The 15,549-nt window shown below is 40.5% G+C and overlaps 1 protein-coding gene across 1 annotated transcript in view; it reads left to right on the forward strand.

Moving 5' to 3' along the window:
- The window catches only part of LOC309633054 (spermatogenesis-associated protein 31D4-like), a 212,198-nt gene that overhangs the window by 27,228 nt on the left and 169,421 nt on the right, over nucleotides 1-15,549 (forward strand). The window contains exons 2-3 of the mRNA XM_082401359.1: nucleotides 2,523-2,614; nucleotides 13,017-13,128. The gene's annotated coding sequence lies outside the window, so the exon portion shown is untranslated. The remainder of the gene's footprint in view (nucleotides 1-2,522; nucleotides 2,615-13,016; nucleotides 13,129-15,549) is intronic.

Consider the following 15,549-nt stretch of genomic DNA (forward strand, 5'->3'; position numbering starts at 1 on the left):
CCGTGTCCTCAAGTCCATTCTCTATGTCTGTGTCTTTATTCCTGTCCTGCCCCTAGGTTCTTCAGAACCTGTTTTTTTTTTTTTTTTTTTTGGTTCTATATTCCATATATGTTAGCATATGGTATTTGTTTTTCTCTTTCTGACCTACTTCACTCTGTATGACAGTCTCTAGGTCCAACCACCTCACTACAAATAACTCAATTTCATTTCTTTTTATGGCTGAGTAATATTCCATTGTATATATGTGCCACATCTTCTTTATCCATTCATCTGTCAGTGGATACTTAGGTTGCTTCCATGTCCTGGCTATTGTAAATAGAGCTGCATTGAACATTGTGGTACATGACTCTTCTTGAATTATGGTTTTCTCAGGGTAGCTGCCCAGTAGTGGGATTGCTGGGTCGTATGGTAGTTCTATTTTTAGTTTTTTGAGGAACCTCCATGCTGTTCTCCATAGTGGCTGTATCAATTTACATTCCCACCAACAGTGCAAGAGGGTTCCCTTTTCTCCACACCCTCTCCAGCACTTATTGTTTGTAGATTTTTTGATGATGGCCATTTTGACTGGTGTGAGGTGATACCTCATTGTAGTTTTGATTTGCATTTCTCTAATGATTAGTGATGTTGAGCATCCTTTCATGTGTTTGTTGGCAATCTATATGTCTTTTCTGGAGAAATGTCTGTTTAGGTCTTCTGCCCATTTTTGGATTGGGTTGTTTGTTTTTTTGATATTGAGCTGCATGAACTGCTTGTATATTTTGGAGATTAATCCTTTGTCAGTTGCTTTATTTGCAAATATTTTCTCCCATTCTGAGGGTTGTCTTTTTTGTCTTGTTTATGGTTTCCTTTGCTGTGCAAAAGCTTTTAAGTTTCATTAGGTCCCATTTGTTTATGTTTGTTTTTATTTCCATTTCTCTAGGAGGTGGGTCAAAAAGGATCTTGCTGTGATTTATGTCATAGAGTGTTCTGCCTATGTTTTCCTCTAAGAGTTTTATAGTGTCTGGCCTTACATTTAGGTCTTTAATCCATTTTGAGTTTATTTTTGTGTATGGTGTTAGGGAGTGTTCTAATTTCATTCTTTTACATGTAGCTGTCCAGTTTTCCCAGCACCACTTATTGAAGAGGCTGTCTTTTCTCCATTGTATATTCTTGCCTCCTTTATCAAAGATAAGGTGACCATATGTGTGTGGGTTTATCTGTGGGCTTTCTATCCTGTTCCGTTGATCTATATCTCTGTTTCTGTGCCAGTACCATACTGTCTTGCTTACTGTAGCTTTGTAGTATAGTCTGAAGTCAGGGAGCCTGATTTCTCCAGGTCCGTTTTTCTTTCTCAAGATTGCTTTGGCTATTCGGGGTCTTTTGTGTTTCCATACAAATTGGTACACACAGTTTTGAAGCCTGCTTTTCTGCTTAACATTTATTTCATGAGCATTTCCTTATCATAAAAATTCATCAAAAGCACCCCTCTTAATGGCTATGTAGTGCTTGTAGTATTTGCTGCCCCTAACCTAATCATTCTCAGATTGTTCCACATGTAGCCTGTGTCCAGTTTTCCACCATATAAATAATGCTGCAGTGAGCTTCTTTGTACTTTGTCCTTGTGTATCTGAAGATTCCCATGGAAAGTATTCCTAGAAGTAGGATTACTGGCAAAATAGAATCCTGGAACTTCACGTTAGTCTTTACTGACTTCAGTCAGCCCAAGGTGTTTCACCTTGGATCACATAACAAAGTGTTTAGTAACTAAAATAGCAAAAGGACTAGACGATGTTTGCATATTGCTGGTTTCACGGTATGCAGCTTGGAGGCAATATAATATAATGATGTTGTGTCATAATTATGATTTGGAAATAGTCCAAGGTGATAATAGTAATAGCTAACATTTACTGGGTGGTTAATGTGTGCTAGGCTCTGTTTTGAGTGTTTTACAGGTGCTAACTCATTTAATCTCACCACAAGTCTAAGAAGTAATTAGTATTATTATCCCCATTTTATATATGGGAAAGGTGAGGCAACAGAGGGGTCAAACTACAAGGTAAGTGGCTTAGCCAAGATTCAAACCCAAGCATTTTGGCTAGGAGTCCATGCCCTTAAAGCACTTGATGACCCTGCCTGGAAGTAACCAAGTGGGTAAGATTCTTCACCCCCGACATGCCACGGCTGCAGTGCACCGGGAAGGGGGATGGTGAATCCACTGCTCACTGCCGAGTTGTAGCCCTCCTTCCCCCAGCTCTCACTGCCCCCTTCCCTAGCTGTGCACCCACCTGGGTAAGGACAGGAGAGAAACCAAGCTGCAAAAAGCACCCAGTTCTGTATCTGAAGGGGAAGAAGAACATATATCAAGGTGGTCTCAGGAAGCTGCTTATTCGGGAAGGGAGGGAAGAAAAAAATGAAAAAACACTGCTTCAGGGTCTTGGTTTTTTTGTTTTGTTTTCATTTTTGGTTTTGACAATCATTAGAGCATTCGACTTGCCTAATTAGAAGCAATGTTTCCCTTATGTTTTTCACCAATTTCATTTCAGTGGGTTCCTGGCTCATCTGTTGATGCAGTGCCAGAAGTGAGCTGCAGAACAGGAGTTACTGGAGATGACGGTGACCGTGAGTCCTGAAGGAGGTAACTAAACATTTTTGGTCCTGTCCACTGCTGAGTGCCTTGGTTACAAATGACCTCTAGACAACTGTTCAACGTGGATGGTTCTAAAGGCACCTTGTTGTAGAGAGCGCTGCATGGGACTGGAGTTCTGATTAATGGCCATTTTCTTTTGTCCCACCTCCTTGTGTTTCCTTAAAATAATACTGGTGTTACAAAAGACTACACAGGGTGTTTCTGTTTAGGTAAAGTCGACTGGTGCCGGGGTGACACAAAACATAACACAACCACTGCAGCAAAACACAAACACAGAGCAAATCCGTCCTGCTTCACCTCCCCCTGGCCAGGTTCCACATAAGGAAACCCAGCCAGAGGAGTTCCCTCGGTTTGCACTGGCTCAGGACAGAAATGTATAAAACTTTGAACGGCACCAGCAGTGACCCAGGGAAGAAATGAATCACAGAACCTTTCAGGGATGTGGCCAGCCTAGAAATCCTCCCACGGGTGTAGGTCTCTGCAGTGGGGGACCCGGAACAGCCAGAAATATACCTTCAGTGTTTGCTCTGCCTGGATCTGGCACATAGAGGCATTCAACCAATGTATGCTTAGTTGCAGTGGGTTCTGTTGGAGTGAATGGAATAGTAAAAGGCAGAAGTAGAGATGCTTTTTCCTTTTATTTTGAAATAGTCTAAGAGCACTAATAATAATAGTAGTAATAATAATAATAGTTAACATTGTTTCCTGTGGGCCAGGCCCTGTTCCAAGCAGTCTCTCCTTCCCTCAGGCGCAACCTCTATCCTTATTTATAACACCATAGGTTAGTTGGCAAAGGGAGATGTTTAATAGGGGGGAAATTATCAAAGTCCATCAAGAGTCCTCAGTTTCCCTGACTGCCTCTGTGATCTCTAATTGGCCCAGTTGCTCAGAAGCCCTAACAGCTAAAAGGTAGTAAAGTAAGGAGTCAAGTTCACATTACAAATTGGGCCTCAAAAAATAAAAATGAAATAAAAAAGGTTAATTATTGAGTTCAGCCTCCTTGAGGTCACATCAACCTGATCCGCTTCCTTTGTTGTTGTAGAGATCCAGAAGCACCCTTTCAGATCGTGAGGATGGGATGGGAGTGGGGAGGAGGTTGTATCCACCTAGCTAAGCAGGTTTGTAAACAAACGACAAGCAAATTAAAGGGGAGTCCGTGGTAGAGTTTTATGTACAGTTAAAAACGTCCAAAATGCCTTCCAATACTCAAGAATTATATAAGGTGTATTGTTACGTGTAGAAGCCTCTGAGCCCCCCTTCCAAGAATTCTCCCAGGAGGCTGGGGATTGGGAGTAGCAACCATGTTGGTACCATGTGGTCCTTCCCCGTGTTGACTGAGGGCACTGGAAGCAGACATCAGACTCAAGGCCAGCCAATTAGATCCTCTCTCCTAGGAATTTATCACTGCAATGAAAGGATGCTAGTTAGCGTGGGCTGGTCTCTTAAACCAAGGACGTACAACTCAAGAGCTGTGTTACTGCACCGTAGGCAGCAGAAGCACAGAACACCTGACTGCAGGGAGAAGGAAGGAGATGTGCAGGGAGACAGATGAGGGCCCTGAAGTAAGAGACTGGAGAAGAGGGCAGGAGGAGAAAAAGAGACAGCAATGGAGCAAAGTAGCTGATTGGCCTCTGCTGGTTTTCTAATTTAGTTCCTATTCAAACCATCCTGAGACCCAGCTGTGCCTCTTCTTCTGGGGCGCCATTGGCTACTCTTGAACCTTTATACTATAACCTCTACTGTTTTGATAATGCTAACTTGAGGGGCTTCTGTTACTTGCTGTTCTGGCTACAATGGCTGGGTAACAAAAACCACCCCAAAATTGAGTGGCTTAAAATAAGAACACTTATTTTGCTTAAAAATCTGCACTCTGAGCAAGGCTTAGCATGGACAGCTTGTTTCCACTACCACTTGGTTTCAGCTGGGGTAGTTTGAAGGCCAGGGGCTGAAATTGTCTAAACTCTTACCTATGCCTGGCCTGGGAAGACTCAAGCAGCTGGGAATTGGAAGAGCTGGAGCTATGTGGAAATCTCTCTGTCCATCTATGGTTTCTTTATCATGGTGGCTTCAAGGTAGACGGATTTTCCCCTGGAGGCTCAGGGCTCCAAAGGTACAGTTCTCAGGGAGAGAGGGCCAGGTGGAAGCCATATCACCTTTTATGACCTAGCTTCCAAAGTCATGCGGTGTTATTTCCACTTCATCCTATTTGTGGAGGAAGTTACAAAGATCCACCCAGGCTCAAAGGGCCACTGCCTCTCAATGAAGGAATGTTACCATCACATTGTGAGAAGAACATGTGATGTATGTTAATGTGGACATCTTTAGAAAATAGAATCAGTCATACTTGTAAACAAAAGAACCTTGATTAACATATGGAATAATCCCGAAAGCTCAAAAAGGTATCAGAGTTCCCATAAGATTATCAGTGTTGTGATGGAAAATATGCTGGTTTCTGGATACAGTGAGAATTCTTTCTTTTTCTTCTGAATTATTGAACATCAAATTTATCCATAGGTGGTCTCACTGGGTTCTGCCCAGGAAACAGTATTTTAAAGTTGACTTGTCTCCCTGATTCTGGAACCATCTTGTCCTTAATTTTGCCACATAATTAGATGTGGATTAAGTTCAAATCCCTTGTTGTTTGTAGCAAAAAGTTTCTCGTCATCTTATTTTCAAATGTCATTTGCAAGCATATCCTTTCTTGCTTGGTGAATGAGCTTTTTTCTCCAACTGGACTCTGCTCATACTTTTAATAAATAATCAGGTTTTCAGGGTCCAAAATACTCGAGAGCTGTAAAGTAGGCACTGCTGAAAGATCTGTTAACTCCTTCGGGCCTCCAAGGTGCTATATCTAATGTTATTGCTTCGTATCCCATAATAGAAGCTTGAACCTTATTGCTGGCCTTTCTTTGTGTGTGTAGAGGGTGAAGGCTAGGAAAGGAAGAGTCGGTGACCTGGAACGGGGAGCTGAATTAACTCTTTCAGCAAGGCTTAAAAGAAAAGATTTTAGTCTTTTATAAACTCTAAAAGATACTGAAGTTTCCAGAATAAATCAGTACCTAAGATAGTGTTATTAGATGCAATAATTACTGAAATGATAAAATCCTTGTTGATGCTAGCTGAAAATAGGTATGTTCTATACTTACTTTATAGCAGCATTTCCAATACTGTCCTAAAATGAAGTTAACTATAAAAATATGCACATTCTTATTACATTCTCAGAATTGAATTCAAATTGTCATCTTTTTTATTATTAATAAAGTTTACTCAGGTTTGTACAAAAATCTTCAATTTATGGGTTCAGCCTATTATTTGATATGTGGAATAAAAAGATAAGACCATTGTTGGCAAGTTTTCAAAATTCTACCTATAATAAGTGAATATGCATGAATATAGGGCCAGCCTGAATAATAGGTATATTTTGGATTTTGTACAACTAGTGGTCTGGTAAATATTTAACAACCAGCTTAACCAGGGCTGGGAGTAGGAGGGTCTTGACTTATAGCATTTGCTGATTTCTGTGATGTAAATATTTCCACCATAGCTGATTTCATGCTACCAACATGGCATCACCAAATACAGAATTGGGAGGAGACATGCTCAGTGGGCTTTTCTGAGCTGTATGAGCCAGTCCTGCACACCACTGGTTACAATTATGGGAAAGCCAGTTGTATGGATAAACCTTGTTATAATAAACCTTGTTATAATACTACGGGGATAATAAGAACCTACTGTATAGCACAGGGAACTCTACTCAATACTCTGTAATGACCTATATGGGAAAAGAATCTAAAAAGTGGATATATGTCTATGTGTAACTGATTCACTTTGCTGTACAGCAGAAACTAACACAACATTGTAAATCAACTATACTCCAATAAAAATTAATTTTAAAAAATACTAGGGGGAGGGGCTTCCCTGGTGGCACAGTGGTTAAGTATCCACCTGCCAATGCAGGGGACACATGTTCGAGCCCTTGGTCGAGAAGATCCCACATGCTGTGGAGCAACTAAGCCCGTGCGCCACAACTACTGAGCCTGTGCTCTAGAGCCCGTGCGCCACAACTACTGAGCCTGCGCTCTAGAGCCCATGCGCCCCAACTCTACTGAAGCCCGTGTGTCTAGAGCCCATGCTCCACAACAAGAGAAGCCACTGCTATGAGGAGCCCACGCACCACAACGAAGAGTAGCCCCCACTCGCCACAACTAGAGAAAGCCCATGCATAGCAACGAAGACCCAACGCAGTCAAAAATTAAATAAATAAATAAATAAATAAAATACTAGGGGGAAAAAAGACAAATTTTAGGTGGCAAGATCTGCAGCAGAGACATTTAATGCCCATTGACTCTCCATTTACTCCCCCACATTTCTCACTGACCAGTGGACTGGCAACAGAGATGGAAGCATTTAAAAGTTGGTATGGGGCTTCCCTGGTGGCACAGTGGTTGAGAATCTGCCTGCCAATGCAGGGGACACGGGTTCGAGCCCTGGTCTGGGAAGATCCCACATGCCGCGGAGCAACTGGGCCCGTGAGCCACAATTGCTGAGCCTGCGCGTCTGGAGCCTGTGCTCCGCAACAAGAGAGGCCGCAATAGTGAGAGGCCCGCGCACTGCGATGAAGAGTGGCCCCCACTTGCCGCAACTAGAGAAAGCCCTCGCACAGAAACGAAGACCCAACACAGCCATAAATAAATAAATAAATAAATAAAAAAGTTGGTATGCAACTACCAGCCCTCTCTTCCCTTGCCACTGCACCACTCCAATAAAGGAGGTCACATGTCACCAGTGGTGCAGATACAAGATGGGAGAACCTGTATCAACATGGTTCCATGAATGTCTGTGTGGAGCTCAACCCCCTTACACCAACACTGGGTGTGTACCATGCTTCGGTGAGCGACTGATGACCAGCAAGCCATCCCATACAGAATGGCTTAAGACAACAATTTATTGTTTTATCTCCCATTTCTGCATGTTGGTTAAGCTCCACTGGGCATTTCTTCTGCTCTTCTCACTTAGGGTCTCATGTGGTTGTAGTCAAAATGGTGGCTGGGGCTGGAGACCTTGGAAAGCTTGACTGGGATTGAACTGAGTATGGCCTCTTTGCTGAGGTCTGGCACCTAAGTGCTCCTCCACTTGGAGTCTCATTCTCCAGCCATCTGCGCATGGCCTCTCTTTGGCAGTGGGATGGTCAGACTTCTTATATCATGAGTGACTTCAAGTGCAGAGGCTGTCAAGATATCCTAAGGCTTCTGCTCCATTTTCTTGCTTAAAGTGAGTCATAGGATCAGTGCAGAGACAGACTGGGAGGTGACTAGACAAGGGTGTGACTACCAGGAGTTAAGAGTCATTGGGAGCCCTCTTTGGAGACTAGCTACCACTTACGACAAGTAAGAATTAAGCCTTTGTTATGTTAAGCCACTTAGATTTCAGGGTTAATTTGTTCCCTTGGCAAAACCTAATCTGACTGGTCCAGAAATTGGTACTGTATTAGTGAAGATAAGGTAGACGGTGCTGCAGAAATAAACCCCTAAATCTTAGCAGCTTAACACATGGGCCTCTGGGCGTCATATGGCTCTGTAGGACTGTTGCCTTCCAATGATGACTCAGGGGTCTCGGTTACCAAAGTGATGACTGAGGCCACTTGCATTTTGTTGGTGCACCATATGGAACATGTGGCTCCCAGCTCACCTGGGCAGGAGGAAAGAGGACAAGGGGAACTCATGGCTCTTAAGTACCTATTGGCCAGAACTAGCCATATGCCTCTTGCCCCAACTATAAGGAGGCTGGAAAATTTGGGGGAGCACATGGATATTTGGTGATTAATAAATATCTCTGTCATAAAGTTATATGGAGCTCTTCGCCTCTTTCGTGTTTCCTCCCTTCTCCTTACCTCACCCTCTATAAAAAATTTAAGAAAAAGAGAGAGTTGGGGGCAGGAGAGGGAGATAGGAAGGAAGGAAGGAAACAGCAAGGGAGGGAGGGAAAGAAGGAAGCAGGGAGGGAGGGGTGGAAGGAAGGAAGAATACCAGAAGGAATTTATAGGATGCAAATATAACCACTAAACTATTAACAAAACTATTAACAAGTACTGCTAAACAAAATCTATTAAAAAATAACTAATAGCAAAGGCTTTCACGGTGTTTTTAGCATTTTTTTTTTCCTTTTAATCAGCAATGATAAGGAAACTAAACCAGATTAAGTGCTATCTTATTGGAGATACAAAGGCAAACAAGGGGAAAGAAGTGATTGAAGAGCACTTCAGAAAGCTCAGTACATTCAAATCAGCAGGGCCTGATTACTCACATCCAACAGCACTTAAGGAATTGGCAACTGTAATTGCAGGACCACCAGCCTTTATTTTAGAAAAGCAAGATTGGACAGGAGAAGGTCCTGACAAGTAGACTCTGCAGATGGAGTATCTTTTTTTTTCTTTTTTTTAACAGAGAAAAGCACAACTGTAGTAATTATAGACTATTAAGCTTATCTTGGATACCTGGGAAGATACAAGAACAAATCATCAAACAATCAATTTGCAACCATCTAGAAGAGCACAAGGTACTGGGTAGTAATCAACACGATTTTGTGAAGTACAAATTATGCCGGACCAATTTAATTTTACCAAGAGAGGATGATGAGCCTGATGGAAGAGGGGAAAGCAGTACCTACAGTTGGACTTCAGTAAGTTTTGTTTGTTTGTTTATTTTCTTTTCTTTTTTTATTCCATCCCCTGACATTTTCAGCATCAACTCTCCAAGAGGATGCTACCTAGATCAACAATTGGGTGGGCACGACTCTGGATGAGGCACTCAGAGTGATAAAAACAAAGATTCTGCTCCAGGTTGACATAGTTATTAGTAATAGTTATTGTTATTTTAATCAGTTGATGTGGACAAAGAAAATGACAGTGGTAAAGAAGATGTTGAGATACAAATAACATTCTCTACTACAGAGGGGAAGTATGAGAGAAAAGATATAAAAACCAATCTAAGAAATCCAGCAGCTAAATAATATGAGATCCAGGAAAGGAGAACAGAGAAAATGGCAAAAGGGAAATTACTAGAGAAATTATATAAGAAAATTTCCCAGGAAAGGACGTACATGTTTACATTAAAAGAGCCCACTGAGGGCCAACTACAGTAGATGGGGAAAATAAGCCACTTGGATACAACATTGTAAAAATTTAGAACTCTAAGAATAAATAAAATTTCTAAAAGTTTCCAGAGGGAAAAATTAGGCCACCTACAGAGGAATGAAAATTGAGCAGCCAAATTCTCATTAACATCTCTGGCGGCTACAAGATAATAGAGTGGTCCTTTCAATTCTGGGGGAAATTGAATTTAAAAATAATTTCTATATTCAGCCAACCTATCATTCAAAGAGTAGAATATAGACATTTCACATAAACCAGCACTTGGAAAGTTTACTTCCCAGATTCCTTCCTTAAGGAGTTACTTGAATATGTATTCCAGCAGAATGAGGATATTATCCAAGAAAGAAGAAGGCGAGGGTCCTAATATTGGAAATGGAAGTAGAGTATAATACACAGTCTTCCAGTTTAGAGCAGGAGAATGAAGAGCGCCAAAGGTAAGGACTCTTGGGCAGAAGAGAACTCCCTGCAGTTCATGGTGTGATTGAGGGAACAAAAAATAAAAACAAACAAACAAAAGAGTTGAGTGTTATGATGAAGTATATATTTAGACAATAAAAAAGACAGGCAAGGGGCTTCCCTGGTGGTGCAGTGGTTGAGAATCTGCCTGCCAATGCAGGGGACACGGGTTCGAGCCCTGGTCTGGGAAGATCCCACATGCCACGGAGCAACTGGGCCTGTGAGCCACAACTACTGAGCCTGCACGTCTGGAGCCTGTGCTCCGCAACAAGAGAGGCCGCAATAGTGAGAGGCCCGCGCACTGCAATGAAGAGTGGCCCCCGCTTGCCGCAACTAGAGAAAGCCCTCGCACAGAAACGAAGACCCAACACAGCCAAAAATAAATATAAAAAAATTTTTAAAAAAAGGCAATTAAGAATTCCAGAAAAAACAAAAAGCTAACTGAGAACGTTATGGTCCAATTTGAAGAAGAATAATATGCATGATTTTCAATAATATATAGACTATTTAGAGAAAAACTAGTACATGGTGTTAAAACATTATCCTTTGAGTAGGTGAGGAGTTATGACAGTGCCCTCATAGAAAAGCAAATGGCAATCCTAACATGCTCCTTAGCTTGGCAGTGCACAATGTTGATGTAGTCTTAATAATGTAAGTACTTTGGCTTTAAACTCTTGCAGTCAATGGACATAGTAAGGAAGATCTTGGCTATGTTGCAGAAAAAAGAGGCAAACCTTAATCTTGATAATATGAAAGTATAGCTGACCGAAGGTGGGAAGTGCAAAATGAAGGAAATTTGAAGAGAAGAATAGTATCACTGACACCCTCAACTTCTATAATGAGAAGTCAAGATACTCAGGTTTTCAGAATGAGAAATTGAGGCATAACATAATATTTCAAGTTACAAGCGTAACCACAACAAAACTTAAAAATAATGATATAACTACCCCAAACTGGGAGGAGTTGGGAGGAAGAAGAAGATAACATAAATGAGCTAAATGCTTATCTTTTGTAACTGGAGACCATCCATAACCAAGAAATTGAAAAGAGGAATCATATATTCAAAGAATGTATAATTCATGAGTGATTTTTCATAGGCATACATTGAAGGTCATGGGCACAGTCTCAGAGCACAGGTATCAACAATCTCTATAGCTTAAGGACACATTATAGTGCTGATGATCTTGCAGCCATGGCATTTTTTCCCATTCCATTATCCATGCCCAATTATAAGATTATACTTGCAAACTTAAAGCCCTATCTGCTTTAATGCTTTTTAAGTTTTTCTCAGAATTATCTCTAATATTTCACAGAGTACTCTCTCCAAAATTAATAGCATGGTATATGGCCACGTGGCCTCTTTATGGTATTTTATTATATCTAATTTCTGTTCTCCAAGAATATATTCTCAGAATTAGGGTTTTGCCTCCACTGAATGAAAGCTTAGATGACCTTGTTATAGGAGAAAAACTATTTTAATATTATAACTCTAAAAATTAAAATAATACAAAAGTCACTTGAATCACTTCTAGACGTTCCTGTGCATTTAAATAACAGCATGGTTAACAAGCTCCTGTTAAAAGATGGCAGATGCAAGTAGAAATCTGCTGTAACTTCATAATTTAGGCCCAAAAAATTCAGTTGTGTAATGTGTGGGACCCACTTAGTGCAGAGTTCATGAAATGACCACTGTGAACTGGCTCCAGGAGGACAGGAGCCAATCACCAAACTCGGCATATCCAAATTTCCATTATCAAAGAGTGTGTAATTACAAGCTCCACTGTACTTCTGATTACTGGCTAGAGTGGCATGCCACATAGCCACACACGTAAACTCAGTTGCCATACACACTGCCTACTAGCTTTAAATTATGCAATTCTTGATTACTCTTGGCAAGAGTTAAACTATTTCAAATTTCACACGAAATTGGTACTTACCTAATAGGCCAATTACGCTATTTCAAATATTCATTATTCTAATTTATCTACAACATGAGTATATTGTTAAAGAGCGGTATTTACTTTTTTAAATTAGGGAAAGTCAGGGGGATGTTTGCAACCAGAAGAGCTAAAAAGCAAAAATCTTTAGAACAGTGTTCACAAGAGGTGGAATTAGGGTTGGGGAGGGATCATCTTAAGCTTCTCTGTATCATTTCATGTATACTGTTTAATTTATTGTAAGGTGTATTTACTACTCTAACACAGTAAGTATTATATTATAGTAATTAGATTCATAAAAACAGTAACGGTTGCTGCTCTTAATATTTCTCAATGACTGGTCCCTGCAATGCTTGTTAAAAATGGAGAATCCCTGGTTCCAAACACAGTCCCAGTGAATATGACCCCCTCTACTGGGGCCCAGGAATCTGCATTGGAACCAGTGGTTTAGACCCAGATCTTACTAAAGGCTCACTTGTACGTCTTCTTCAAGCATATTTCATGATTGAACTTCTTGTGAAACCATCACATGCTGTATTGCCTTCAGTGGTGTTTACCATATCCCGGCATCCTTCCTTCCATTTCTGTACCACTAAAATGAAGAAAAAAAACCAAAATGACCTCACTGTCTCTCTCTTTTGGTGTATGATATTATCTAGGGGAACAGCAGTTCTTTTCAAGATCCTTTAAGCTGTGCAACCTCTTGACCATGGAACAGCTAAGAAAATCTCAGTTTTAAAATTCATGACAATGACTGGTTTCTTAATTATGTAAGGAGAAAGATTTTGAGACTGTCTTTGTATCTTATTTTGGTGCTAATCATTTTTTCTCATTCCCATGACTGCAGGAATATTGATCTCAGCGTTACTTTGACCATTAATGAATTATGATGGCAATAAGCAGAGACGCACACCTCCAGCCTCCTGGGAGCTTAATCTTCTGCTACAGCGTTTGCATTTGTAAGTCAGCACCTGTGTGATCCATATTCTAACTATTTGTTATTCTCCTTTAATTACATATTGGTGGTGGTCCATCTGTAGCCTGAGAGCAACCAACTGGAGACTCAAAGAAATTATTAAAGTATTAACTTTAAATTAGAAGGCCAAAAGGAAACATAGTTGGGTTTGTTCCTACCCATTCTAGTATGATGTTTCAGGAACAGTTTTTCCCTTTCATGTCAAGGAAACTTGGGTCTAAAAAGTTAGTACAGAACTTTTACCTTCAGAGAAGTTTTCACCTTAAATATTTCCTGTGTCACCAGTATTTCTGTTAGCATCAGCTTTACCTCATCTGTCAAATACCATTTTGTTTGGCAGGTGATACATTTTAAATCCTGTACTTCCTACTTGGTCCTGATAAGTCACTCAAGTTGGGGTTTAGGGAATTGTAGATGGTCAAGTCAGTCCCCGAAAGCTTTTCCTTTTAGCATTTTGGCAACTTTTTATTTTGACATAATTTCAAATTTCTATAAAAGTTTCAAGAATTGTACAAGAAATCCCCTTTACTGAGATTCATATTTATATCTTGCCCCATTTACTACCTCTCTTTCTATGAATCTGTCTGTATTGCACACTCTCTTTCTTTCCTGACCCATTTGAGAGTAAGTTGAAGACGTTGTACCCCTTTACCCTGAAATATTTTGTTATTTTCCTAAGAATAACCTTCTTTTTAATAACCATGGTTTTATCAAAATCAGATATTTTAGTGATATAAACCACAGTCCAAATTTAAATTCAGATTTTCTCAATTGTCCCAATGATGTCCCAATAATTAGTTGTAAGCTGATTTTTTTCCCCAGACCAGGATGTAATCCAGGATTGTGCATTGTACTGAGTTGTAATATCTGCTTTGTTTCCTTTAATTTGGAAAAGTTTCTGAGCCTTTGTCTTAACTTGTCTTAACTTTGTCTTAACTTTTGGGGGGTGGGGGGAAGACTCTTCATGCTGGGTTTGACTAGGATGTCCTCATGTTTAGACTTGGGTTATGTATTTTTGGCGGAGATACCATTGAGGTGAGGTCCTGTCCTTGTCAGTGTACCATATCGGGGGTACCCAGTGTCCATTTGTGATGTTAACTTTGGTCACTTGGTTCAGGTGCTTACTCCACTGTAAAGTTACAACTTTTCTCTTTGTAAATTACAAGTGTTTTGTGGGGAAATATTTTGAGACTGTGTCAATATCCTGTTTATAAAATTTTTTCTACTTTGCACGAATTGATGATGTTATAACTCCATCATTCCTTCTAGATTTATTAGTTGGCATTTTGCTGTAAGGAAGAGCTTTCCTTCTCTGCATTTACTTTTTTTGCTTATTTAAGTCTGAGCTCATGGATTCTTAGGTTATTCAGTGGGTTATAATCTATTTCTGTCCTTTTTAATTTTGATGCTTAAATTTTCTCAAATTTGGCCAGTGGCAGCCCCTTCAATCTGTTTGTCTTTTTGACATGTTTCCATGACGCTTTGAAGCACTACCTTAGTTTCTGTAGCAACTGGCTCATCTTGTATTCCCTCTGCCCCCTCCCTGGAATTAACCATTTCTTCAATGAGCCCCCAGGTGAATTTTGGTAAGAAAATCAAATTTATCTTTTGTGCCTGCCCCTCCCTTTTTCTCTTACCTTTCAGTAACCTGTCCCGTGAGTCCCTACTGTAACTGTGATTTTCAGTATCTCTAGTTAGAGAGGAAATTCTGATAAATTCATTTACCTTACAGTTGTTTAGGAATGATTGCATTACCCTTCTTAGAAATGCTTGCATTTTAAAAAAGGAAACCAGTTAGAAAGCAATGCTCAATTAAACAACAATATTAATCACAGAATGTTACTGGTGAAGGAGACTTTAGATCACAGGATCACAGCCTCAGCCACCCTCAGCCCCCTAAGAGTTAGCATGAATGTGTGTGCGAAAAGCCCAGTGGTGTCAGCAACAGAGTGGTACAGACGGGGCTAAACTGGAGGGTGCAAGCCCACCTAATGATATTTAAATTAAAATAAATAAATAAACACTGGGCAGACCAAGCAAAATTTGTTTATTATCCTTATTTAGCAGAGGGCGGTCTATTAATGACTTTTGCGTTAAAGTAAAACTAAACTAATGGTTTTAACACTGCGCTTGGGGGAGCTACCAAGATGCTTTATAGAACTTTCCTGGGGGTTCTGGAAATGCTGTGGACAGATCCACTCTCGACCTCCCGATCCTCTTCAGCCAGAGTCGCTTCCTTGTTATCTGTTTGATGTGACAGGTACTGTGGGAGTCTCTGTTTGAAGGAAGGGATCTGTGGATTTCAAAACAAGTTCAACAATTACTGATGTAGTCCAGCCACCTGACCTTGCAGATTCTTGCAGATAAGCAGACTGAGGCCATCCGGGGATAACTAGTACTGCCG

Source organism: Balaenoptera borealis, assembly GCF_965194805.1.
Source record: "Balaenoptera borealis genome assembly, chromosome: 8".
Classification (NCBI taxonomy): Eukaryota; Metazoa; Chordata; class Mammalia; order Artiodactyla; family Balaenopteridae; genus Balaenoptera; species Balaenoptera borealis.